Below are 12,186 nucleotides of genomic sequence, written 5' to 3'. Positions count from 1 at the left end.
GGGAGCGCCAGTGTCAGAGAGGGGGGTAAGTGACCTCAGCACAAGGGAAGGAGCAGATTGGGGAGGGATTGTTTTTAAGTCTCGAGTTTATTTCTATTAAGTTACTTAAAAAGAAATTAGTTAATAGTCGAATAATTAAAGGCACAGCAGGGCAACTCGGTCCAGCGGATGCACATCCTGTGCCTTTCCACCATCTAAAAGGCACAAGTCAGGAGTGTGATGGAATACTCTCCACTTGCCTGGATGAGTGCAGCTCCAACAACACTCAAGAAGCTCGACACCATCCAGGACAAAGCAGCCCGCTTGATTGGCACCCCATCCGCCACCTTAAACATTCACTCCCTCCACCACCGGCGTACCATGGCTGCAGTGTGTACCATCTACAAGATGCACTGCAGCAACTCGCCAAGACTTCTTCGGCAGCACCTCCCAAACCCGCGACCTCTTCTACCTAGAAGGACAAGGGCAGCAGATGCTTGAGATCACCACCACCTCCAAGTTCCCCTCCAAGTCACACACCATCCTGACTTAGAAGTATATCGCCGATCCTTCATCGTCGCTGGGTCAAAATCCTGGAACTCCCTCCCTAACAGCACTGTGGGAGGGTGATGGTTCCTCTGTACAGCCAGGGCCAAGTCCATGGCACCATGGGTGGCTCAGCTGCACAGGGGTGGAGGAGGAAGACAGGGAAGGCAATACTGGTAGGGGATTCAATAGTTAGGGGAGCAGACAGGCGTTTCTGCAGCTGCAGACCTGACTCCAGGATGGTATGTTGCGTCCCTGGTGCCAGGGTTAAGGATGTCACTGAGCGGCTGCAGGACACTCTGAGGGGGGGAGTGTGAACAGCCAGAGGTCGTGGTCCATATCATACTAACAACGTAGGTAGAAAGAGGAATGAGGTCCTGCAGACAGATTTTTGGGAGTGAGGAAAGAGATTAAAAAGCAGGACCTCAAAGGTAGTAATCTCTAGATTACTCCCGGTGCCACGTGCGAGTGCGTATAGAAATAGGAGGATAGAGCAGATTAATGTGTGGCTGGAGAGATGGTGCAGGAGGGAGGGCTTCAGATTCCTGGGGAATTGGGGCCGGCTCTGGGGGAGGTGGAACCTGTACAGGCCGGACGGGTTGCACCTCAACAGAGCCGGTACCAATATCCTCACGGGGAGGTTTGCTAGTGCTGTTGGGGAGGGTTTAACTAAGTTGGCAGGGGGATGTGTAGTGTATGTGCCTTTAAGAGCCCCCTGTGTACTGTAATGCTGGTAATGGCCACTCGGGCTATATAAGCCTGTATTATGTGTTGTATCAGTTCGTTCCCCTCCAGACTTTGTTCAGTAAACACCTGTGAAACCAACTCCTGTCTTCAGTGTCTCTATTAACACACGGACACAACAGGATGGGCACCAGGATGTAACATTAGAAAGGGGAAATAAAGTGCTCAAAGGATTGGGAGAGGCAGAGAGCACTAAAGTAAGAAATAGTAAGGTATTAGTTGGGGTCAAACTAAGAGAGAATACAGGATGGTCTAAGATGGGTTTACAGTGTATGTGTGTGAACGCACGAAGCGTAGTAAACAAGGTCATTGAGCTGCAGGCACAAATAGCCACCGGGGAATATGATGTTGTGGCAATAACTGAGACCTGGCTCAAAAAAGGGCAGGATTGGGTATTAAATATTCCTGGTTATAAAGTGTTCAGGAAAGATAGGGAAGGGAAGATTTGTGGCAGTATTGGTTAAGGAGAATGTTACAGTGCTGGAGAGGGAGGATGTCCTGGAGGGATCAAGGACAGAATCTATATGGCTAGAGTTAAGAAATAATAGAGGTACCATTACACTACTAGGTGTATTCTATAGACCACCAAATAGTGGGAAAGATATGGAGGAGCAAATTTGCAGAAAAATTACAGAAAGGTGCAAGAACTATAGAATAGTAATAATGGGGGACTTCAACTATCCTAATATAGACTGGGATCATAATAGTGTTAAGGGCAGAGAAGGGGAAGAATTTCTGAAGTGTGTTAAGGAGAACATTCTTGGTTAGTACGTTTCTGGCCAAACGAGGGAGGAGGCATTGCTGGATCTGGTTCTGGGGAATGAGGTGGGTCAAGTGGAGCAAGTGTCAGTAGGTGAACATTTAGGGAACAGTGATCACAGTATCATAAGGTTTAGATTAGCCATGGAAAAGGACAGGGAGCAATCTACTGTAAAAATGTTTAACTGGGGGAAGGCCAATTTCAGTGGGATGAGAACGGATCTGGCCCGGGTAAACTGGAATCAAAGATTAGCAGCAAAACTGTAATGGAACAATGGGCTGCCTTTAAAGAGGAAATAGTTCAGGTACAGTCGAGGTACATTCCCACTAGGGGGAAAGACAGGGCAACTAAAGTCAGGGCTCCCTGAATGACGAAAGAGATAGAGAATATGGTGAAGCAGAGAAAGAGCGCGTATGACAGATGTCAGGTTGCAAATACATCTGAGAATCAGGCTAAATATAGAAAGGTCAGAGGAGAAGTGAAAAAGAAACTAAGAGGGGCAAAGAGAGGAAATGAGAATAGAATGGCAGCCAACATAAAAGGTAATCCAAAAGTCTTAACCATAAGTAGTAACCAGGTAGTAAGAGGAGGGGTGGGGCCAATTAGGGACCATAAAGGAGACCTATGCATGGAGGCAGGGAGTATGGCTGAGGTACTAAACGAGTACTTTGCATCTGTCTTCACCAAGGAAGAAGATGCTGCCATAGACATAGCAAAGGAGGAGGTAGTGGAGATACTTGATAGGATAAAAATTGATAAACATGAGTTATTAGAAAGACTGGCTGTACTTAAAGTAGATAAATCACCAGGAGTGGATGGGATGCATCCTAGGATGCTGAGGGAATTGAGGGAGGAAATTGCAGAGATACTTCTGGCACCACCCCCTCCTTGGATACGGGGGTGGTGCCAGAGGACTGGAGAATTGCAGAAGTTACACCATTGTTCAAAAAGGGATAAACCCAGCAACTACTGGCCAGTCAGTTTAACCTCGGTAGTGGGGAAGCTTTTAGAAACAGTAATCAGGGACAAAATTAATCGTCACTTGGATAGGTGTGGATTAATTAAGGAAAGCCAGCACGGATTTGTTAAAGGCAAATCGTGTTTAACCAACTTGATCAAGTTTTTTGATGAGTTAACAGAGAGGGTTGATGAGGGCAATGCAGTTGACATGGTGTTCATGGATTTCCAAAAGGCATTTGATAAAGTGCCACATAATAGCCTATTGCTCTTCCTGACTCTAAACACAGTTGTAAAGGAGCCTTCTGTTCCGTGCCTAGGAGCTCTGACCCATGGGAGAGAGCGGCTGGGTCACATTCCTTACAGGCCTCAAGATTAACCCACACAGGGACATTGCTGTCAGTGAAGAAAGACGAGAAAGACCAAAGTGCCATTTGCCCCTCTCAGTGTGGCCCTGAAGGACTGTGTCCAGGCTGTAGTTCTGTTCCTGCCGTACGATCCTCCCCCAGATTGTCCTTTCAGAGCTCCAGCCAGGTGATGCTAAAAACTCAGGTGGCAATGACAAAAATCCACAACAATGTGTTTAAAGCAAACTGATTTATTTGATCTATATTCAGAATATTAAACTCCAGCCCAGTTACCGGGGTTATTAATATCAGCAGAAACAAACCCCAACTGTCAGAATGAACATGATTCAGTCCTGGATGTGATTAATAACAGCAATAACATCAGAATCTATTCCCTGCAGTCACTTGTGAACTCGCTGCTGTGTCAGCAGGGTGGATGACTGAGTGAATCCATTCCTACACATGGAGCAGGTGAACGGCCTCTCCCCAGTGTGAACTCGCTGGTGTGTCAGCAGGTCGGATGACTGAGTGAATTCCTTCCCAAACTCAGAGCAGATGAACGGCCTCTCCCCAGTGTGAACTCGCTGGTGTACAGTGAGGTGACATGATTGCCTGAACCCAGTCCCGCAGTGCGAGCACCTGAATGGCCTCTCTTCAGTGTGAACACGTAGATGGCGCATCAGGTCCCCGGAATTTTTATAGAACTTCCTGCAGTCTGGGCATTTAAAAGGTCTTTTGTCAGTGTGAACTCGCCAGTGCTGCAGCAGGTTGAATGAACGAGGGAATCCCTTCCCACACTCAGAGCAGGTGAACGGCATCTCCAGAGTGTGAACTCGTTGGTGTGTCAGCAGGCTGGATGAACACGTGATTCCCTTCCCACACATGGAGCAGGTGAACGGCCTCTCCCGGGTGTGAACTAGCTGGTGTGTCAGCAGGCTGGATGACCGAGTGAATTCCTTCCCACACTCAGAGCAGGTAAATGGCCTCTCCCTGGCGTGAACTCGCTGGTGTCTCAGAAGGCCAGATGAACATGTGAATCGCTTCCCACACTCGAAGCAGGTGAACGGCCTCTCCCCAGTGTGAACTCGCTGGTGTTTCAGTAGGCCGGCTGAAAACGTGAATCCCTTCCCACACTCAGTGCAGATGAATGGCCTCTCCCCAATGTGAACTCACTGGTGTCTCAGAAGGCCAGATGAACATGTGAATCCCTTCCCACACTCGGAGCAGGTGAACGGCCTCTTCCCAGTGTGAAGGCGCTGGTGTCTCAGAAGGTCGGATGGACACATGAATCCCTACCCACACTCAGAGCAGGTGAAAGGCCTCTCCCCGGTCTGACTGCACTTGTGTCTCGACAGGCCAGAGGAGCGGTTGAAGCCATGTCCACACACAGAACAGGTGTACGGTTTCTCTCCGCTCTGAATGGTGCTTTCTGCTTCCATGTTCAAAGGTCCTGATGAATTGAGCGACTCTGTCAGATCTTGAAGTGATGTTTGGTTTGAGCTTCCCATCTGTAAATCCTCCCCTTCTAATACCCTGCAAAGTTAATTTAAAACAGGATAAAGGGAGGGTGAGAGAGAACCCACAAAAACACAAAGGCAGGTTGTGAAATTGAGCTAAATGAGTCTGGGAATTTGTGGAGCTGGCACTAGAAAAAAGTGACCATGAAAGCTGCTGGATTGTTGTAAAAACACCAACTCGTTCACTAATGTCCTTCAGGGAAGTGAACCCGCCACCCGGTCTGAGCCTACACAAGACTCTGGCCTCTATGGGAGGAGAGAGATGAAGGAGAGCGACTTTATACATCTGCAACTCGACTAGAACTTTGACAGAACCTCCCAAACACATGACCCCCACCACCTAGAAGGACAAGGGCAGCAGGTGCATGGGAACACCATCGCCTCCCAGTCCCCCTCCAAGTCACACACTATCCTGACTTAGGCATATATCGCCGTTCCTACATCGTCGCTGGGTGAAAATCCTGGAACTCCTCACCTAACAGCATTCTGAGAATACCTTCACCACACGGACTGCAGAGGTTCAAGAAGAAGGCCCAGCATCACCTTCTCAACGGACAACTGGGGACTGGCAATATATGCTGGCCTTGCTAGTGACACCCACATCGAATGAATTTAAAAAATCTGTATATATAAAATGGATTGAAAGCCTCGACAGAAATACTTGTTCCTAAAATGATCATCTTTTACATTGTGCGGACAGTGCCTGTTTAGCAACTTAATCTCCCCTGGAATCCACCTCCCTTCACAGTCCCACATTGGAATTTGTTGGGTCCCACTGGGCTCAGAAGTACTGGGGGTTAAACCCAGCAGCTTCTCCCCTTCTCCACTCCAGCTCAAACTGATGCAACAAGAAAGCCCTACACAGGAGGCCAGGGATCGAGTTCCACATCCACCGCCCACCCTGATGCTAACCGGCTCTGAGTTGCTCCCTCTGCTGTGTCAAGGCCACTTGTTGTTTCTCCTGTTGGGTCACTCAGTCTCCGCCACTGCCCAACAATGAGCCTCTCCCGCGCATGCTCAGCTCCCGCTGCCCAGATGATTGACGGGTGTTCTGTACCAATAGGAAGAGCGGGGCGGGGCTGGAGGATCAAGCGGGCGGCTGCTCCTCCAACCAATCAGAGTGTGTGAGGGGCAGGGCTTGCGGCATCCCGTGGGCGGGGCTGAGCCTGGATCTCCCTCGATAGCAAAATACTGCAGATGCTGGAAATCCGAAATAACAAAAGAAAATGCTGGAAAAACTCAGCAGGCCAGGCAACATCCATGGAGAGATAATAGAGTCAATGTTTCGGGTCAAATCGGGTCTTGACAAAGGATTTCACCCGAAACGTTGACTCTATTTTCTCTCCACGGATGTTGCCTGGCCTGATGATTTTTTCCAGCATTTTCTGTTGTTATCCGGATCTCCCTCATTGGCTGAAACTCTGCCTCATTGTTGAAGCTGATTTCTCTCAAACTCCAGGGGAAAACTGGACCTTTCTGTTGTGGCTTTGAACAGATGGAACCCTGTGGGGTGGAGCAAACATTACAACATTTGGCAGTGAAATGGATTCACTCAGGACAGACAGCAGGGATTATTTCAGGAAATAACACAGTGTAGTGCGAAAGGAAATGCAGTGGATGTTGTGTAGATGGATTGTCAAAAGGTGTTTGATAAGGTGCCCAGAGAACATAAGAACATAAGAAATAGGAGCAGGAATAGGCCACTTGGCCCCTCGAGCCTGCTCCACCATTCAATAAGATCATGACTGATCTTGGGCTCAAAGCCACTTCCCAGCCCGCTCCCCATAAACCTTCACTCCCTTATCTTGCAAAAATTTGTCTATTTCCACTTTAAATGTATTTAATGACCCAGCCTCCACAGCTCTCTGGGGCAGAGGATTCCACAAATTTACAACCCTCTGAGAGAAGAAGTTCCTCCTCATCTCAGTTCTAAAAGGGCGACCCTTTATTCTGAGACTGTGCCCCCGAGTTCTAGATTTCCCCATGGGGGGAAAACATCCTCTCTGCATCTACCCTGTTGAGCCCCCTCAGTATCTTATATGTTTCGATAAGATCACCTCTCATTCTTCTAAAGTCCAATGAGTATAGGCCCAACCTGCTCAACCTTTCCTCATAAATCAAACCCCTCATCTCTGGAATTAACCTAATGAATCGTCTCAGAGAAATGATCTGGGCTTGGGTATGAGGGGCACAAGATCAAAATCTCCAGATGAGACCAAAATGGGGACCCTGGCAAGCTGGGAAGAGGACTGTAAGTGACTTCAGTGTGAATACACAGGTTAGTAAATGGGGCCGGGAGATGTCAGCTGAGATTTCATGCAGAGAATTATGAGGTGATGCATTTTGGGAGGAAGTTAAGAGTAGGAAATCGCCATTAAATGGTAAAAGTTTAAAAGGAGTAGAGGAGCAGAACAGTAAAGAGGTGTAAGATTCTAGCTGGTGCCTTGTCTTATTCATTAGCAGGTTCGAGAGTCTCGTGTCAGCAACTTTAATACCTTATTAGAGATATAAGATGAGCAGATTCTCCGTCCTCTACCGTACCTTACATTGATCCATCAATCAGAGTAAACTTGCAAGTTCCGCGTGTCCACAGTAACTTACACGAGGTCAGCCCACTGGATGGATCCTCGGGCACCCTGAGCTTGATCTCCGGTGTCTCCAGTCCCGACTGTCCCCTTACATCAGGATCCCCTCACTTTTATACCCTGTAGTGATCCATCTCTGGCACCTGACTCTTCTTTGTCTTCTCTGCTGGGCTTTGGCAGGAAGCGAGGGAAAGACAGCTGAAACTTCTCTAATCTGTGATTTACAAGGACACTTTCCCTGGTTCCCGGCAGTTACTTTTCTTCAGTTATTTTCTCTTTATCTCTAAATTACTGTTAATTATGTTATTTTACTGTTTTACAGTTATAGGTATAAACGTCACACATTATAATCTAATGTATTCTTTTACTCACTGTGGTTTAAGCTGATATTAACAGACAAACTCTGTTCTTTCCCCTGATCTGATTAGAGTTTCCACCCAGTGCATTCTGTGGAATGGAATGTCTTATCACTGTTGCCATGGCGACCTGTCTGCAGTGAAACGCCTGTTTGAGTTTCTAACTCAGACTAAACTTCTCTCTCCCATAATACACATTATATCAGACTTTTAATGGCAATGTATTTTAACCATTTTATGTTAAAACATGTTCGTCTCTGAACATTATTGCCCCAAAACCTACACAGATTTTAGCTCCATTTGAGATAGTTGTCAGTATTTGGGAAATCATTTAAAGATTATTTGGCAAAAGTAACAACAAACTCCATTGGAGGGAAACACAATCAGCAGTATTTTTACCCCCCTTTCAGGGACAAGAGTGACTCTGACCTTTCACCCTTTGATTTATTTGACAGATATCCAGAATATTGAACTCCAGCCCAGTTATAGGGATTATTAACATCAGCAGAAACAAACCCCAACTGTCAGAATAAACACGATTCAATCCGGGATGTAATTAGCTGCAGCAATAATAGCAGAATCCAACCCAACAATCAAACGTGAACTCGCTGATGTGTCAGCAGGTTGGATGTATGGATGAATCCCTTCTCACACACGGAACATTGAAATGACCTCTCTCTCGTGTGATCTCGCTGGTGTGTCAGCAGGTGTGAGGACTGGTTAAATCCCTTCCCACACATGGAGCAGGTGAACGGTCTCTCCCCAGTATGAATACACAGGTGCCTCATCAGGTGGGATGAGTTTGTAAACCTCTTCACACAGTGAGAACAAACAAACAGGCTCTGATCAGTGTTAATACACTGGTGTCTCACCAAGTGGGATTGCTGAGTGAATCCCTTCCCACATGTGTAGCTAGTGAACTCTCTCCCTGACCCATCACCATTTATCCTTCATTTACAGATGCTCCCTGACCCATCACCATTTCTCCTTCATTTACAGACGCTCCCTGACTAGTCACCATTTCTCCTTCATTTACAGATGCTCCCTGACCATTCCCCATTTCTCCTTCATTTACAGACGCTCCCTGACCATTCCCCATTTCTCCTTCATTTACAGAAGATCCCTGACCACTCACCTTTTCTTCTCCATTTAGACGCTCCCTAACCAGTCATCATTTCTCCTTCATTTACAGATGCTCCCTGACCACTCACCATTTCTCCTTCATTTACAGATGCTCCCTGACCATTCCCCATTCTGCTCCATTTACAGACACTCCCTGACCACTCACCATTTCTCCTCCATTTATAGATGCTCCCTGACCAGTCAGCATATCTCCATCATTTACAGATGCTCCCTTACAAGTCACCATTTCTCTTCCATTTATAGATGCTCCCTGACCAGTCAGCATGTCTCCTTCATTTACGGACGTTCCCTGACCATTCCCCATTTCTCCTGCATTTACAGACGCTCCCTGACCAGTCAGTATTTCTCCTCCATTTATAGACAGAGGGGTCAGAGTAGGGAAAAATGGTGAAAAGACAAAATTAAAAGCTCTATATCTGAATGCAAGTAGCATTCATAACAAGATAGATGACTTGACAGCACAAAAAGAAATAAATGGGTGTGAACTGATAGCCATTACAGAGACACGGTTGCAAGGTGACCAATGATTGGAACTGAATATTCAGGGGTGTTTGCCATTTCGTAAGGATAGGCAGAAAGGAAAAGGAGGTGGTGTAGCTCTGTTAATAAGTGATGAGATCAGTGCAGTAATGAGAAATGATATTGGCCTGGAAGATCAAGACGTAGAATCAGTTTGGGTGGAGACAAGAAATAATAAGGGTAAAAAGTCACTGGTGGGAGTGGTCTACAGGCCCCCAAACAGTAGCCACACTGTAGGACAGAGAATAAATCAAGAAATAACAGAGGCTTGTAAGAAAGGTATGGCTATAATCATGGGAGATTTTAATCTTCATTTTGATTAGACAAAGCATATTGGCAAAGGTAGACTTGAGGAAGAGTTCTTAGAGTGTATACGGGATGGTTTCTTGGAACAATATGTTGTGGAACCAACCAGGAAGAAGACTATTTTAGATCTGGTAATGTGTAATGAGGCTGGATTAATTAATGATCTCGAAGTGAAGGATCCTCTTGGGAAGAGTGATCATAGCATGGTAGAATTTCAAATTCAGTTTGAGGGTGAGAAAGCTAGGTCTCAAACTAGTGTCCTGAACTTAAACAAAGGTAATTACAAAGGTATGAAGGCAGACTTGGTTAGAGTGGACTGGGAAAATATATTACAGAGTAAGACTGTAGAAAAGCAGTGGCAAACATTTAAGGAGATATTTCATAACTCTCAGCAAAGATATATTCCAGTGAAAAAGAAAGACTCTAAGAGAAGGATGAACCATCCGTGGCTAACTAAGGAAGTAAAGGATGGTATCAAATTGAAAACAAAAGCTTACAATGTTGCAAAGAATAGTGAAAGGGCAGAGGATTGGGAATTTTTTAAAAACCAGCAAAGGACGACTAAAAAAAATAAAGAGAGAGAAGATAGCTTATGAGAGGAAGCTAGCAAGAAATATAAAAACAGACAGTAAGAGCTTCTACGGGTATATAAAAGGAAGAAAGTAGCTAAAGTAAAAATTGGTCCCCTAGAGGATGAGTCTGGGGAAGTAATAATGGGAAACAAGGAATTGGCAGAGACTTTGAACAAATATTTTGTATCGGTCTTCACGGTAGAAGCACCCCAATAATGGATAATCAAGGGGCTATTGGGATGGGGGTGGGGGACTTAAAACAATCACTATCACTAGAGAGAAAGTACTAGGCAAACTAATGGGACTAAAGGTGAACAAGTCCCCTGGACCCGATGGCCTGCATCCCAGAGTCTTAAAAGAGGTGGCTGCAGAGATAGTGGATGCATTGGTTGTAATCTACCAAAATTCCCTGGATTCTGGAGAGGTCCCAGCGGACTGGAAAACTGCAAATATACCGCCCCTATTTAAGAAAGGAGGGAGACAGAAAGCAGGCAACTATCGACTAGTTAGCCTAACATCTGTCATTGGGAAAATGCTGGAGTCCATCATTAAGGAAGTGATAGGAAATTTAGAAAATCATAATATAGTCAAGCAGAGTCAGCATGGTTTTATGAAAGGTGTAGTGTATGTGCCTTTAAGAGCCCCATGTGTGCTGTAATGCCGGTAATGGCCACTCGGGCTATATAAGCCTGTATATTGTGTTATATCCGTTAGTTCCCCTCCAGACTTTGTTTAGTAAACACCTATGAAACCAACTCCTGCCTTCAGTGTCTCTATCAACGCACAGACACAACAGTGGCGATGAAGTGGAAACGGACTTAACTGCAATTCGGCAGCACCTCAAGGACATCGATTCCTCTGGCGTCCAGAAGAATCAAGAAACAGAAAAAAGCTGTGGTTTCACCAGCTGGCCAAGCTGGTGGCAGGTACTGCGCTAATCCTTCCTGGGCGTCAGGCTGGGGCTCCAGCGGCTGGTTCTACAGCTGGGCCAAGCAGCAAAAGTGGAGGCAAGCAGTAACAGACGGGGAGGGAGCACTCGGGAGACGGCCGGCGCTGCAAACAGGTCGGCGTTCAGGCCTAGAGAAAAAGTCCGGCGGGAACGAGTCTCCAACTGTAAATAAATAAATTTTAAAAAAGAACGGAAACCGCGGGAAACAGCGTTGTCATCGGCATCAGCGGCGGGAAAGCGTGGGAAGCGCCATATCTTTTCTGCAGAAAAGAAAGAAAAGCGCGGGAAGCGCCATATCTTTTCTAAGATGCCTAAGTCTGGCAATATTGATGCTTTTGATAGCGAGATAGAGGATTGGACCACATATGTGGAAAGAGTGGAGGTATATTGCACTGCAAATGGAATAGAAGATGAAAAAAAAGCTTCAGTACTGCTAAATCTAATGGGCGCAAAGACATACGTGCTGTTATGAAATTTAATCACTCCAGCCAAACCAAAGGACAAGGATTTTAAAGAAATTGTTGATACCCTACAGGAGCACTTAAACCCAACACCGCTGCTGATAGCGGAACGATTCAAATTCTTCAAGAGAAATCAACACAAGAATTAAGAAAGCTATCAAAACACTGCCAATTCAGGGCAGGACTAGCAGATTATCTTCGAGACAAATTCGTCTGCGGTCTCCTAAGTGAAGGAACACAGAAAAGGCTGCTTTCTGAAAAAGATTTAACACTGGACAAGGCTTTCAGTATGGCTGTATCATATGAAGCAGCCGCAAGAGGAGCTGCAGAGATACAACAAAAGACACAGGACTTCGGCACCCATGAAATGACACAGGGTTTCGAGAGATGTTATCGCTGCGGCAGATCCACCCATGACCAGAGGGACTGCTGGTTCAAGGACAAA

At 46.1% G+C, this 12,186-nt stretch overlaps 2 pseudogenes across 1 annotated transcript in view; one reads left to right on the top strand and one right to left on the bottom strand.

Annotated features, from left to right (window-relative positions):
* The window catches only part of LOC147119611 (uncharacterized), a 114,055-nt pseudogene that overhangs the window by 20,205 nt on the left and 81,664 nt on the right, over positions 1-12,186 (top strand).
* The window catches only part of LOC147119612 (uncharacterized), a 46,905-nt pseudogene continuing 38,287 nt past the window's right edge, over positions 3,569-12,186 (bottom strand). The window contains exon 2 of the transcript XR_015078047.1: positions 3,569-4,866. The product of XR_015078047.1 is annotated as an uncharacterized LOC147119612 (transcript). The remainder of the gene's footprint in view (positions 4,867-12,186) is intronic.

Source organism: Somniosus microcephalus, chromosome 4 (assembly GCF_052327205.1).
Source record: "Somniosus microcephalus isolate GS21.2 chromosome 4, FLI_Smic_1.0, whole genome shotgun sequence".
Lineage (NCBI taxonomy): Eukaryota > Metazoa > Chordata > Chondrichthyes > Squaliformes > Somniosidae > Somniosus > Somniosus microcephalus.
The sequence above is the reverse complement of the archived record's forward strand: the minus strand, read 5'-3'. Positions and strand labels throughout refer to the sequence as shown.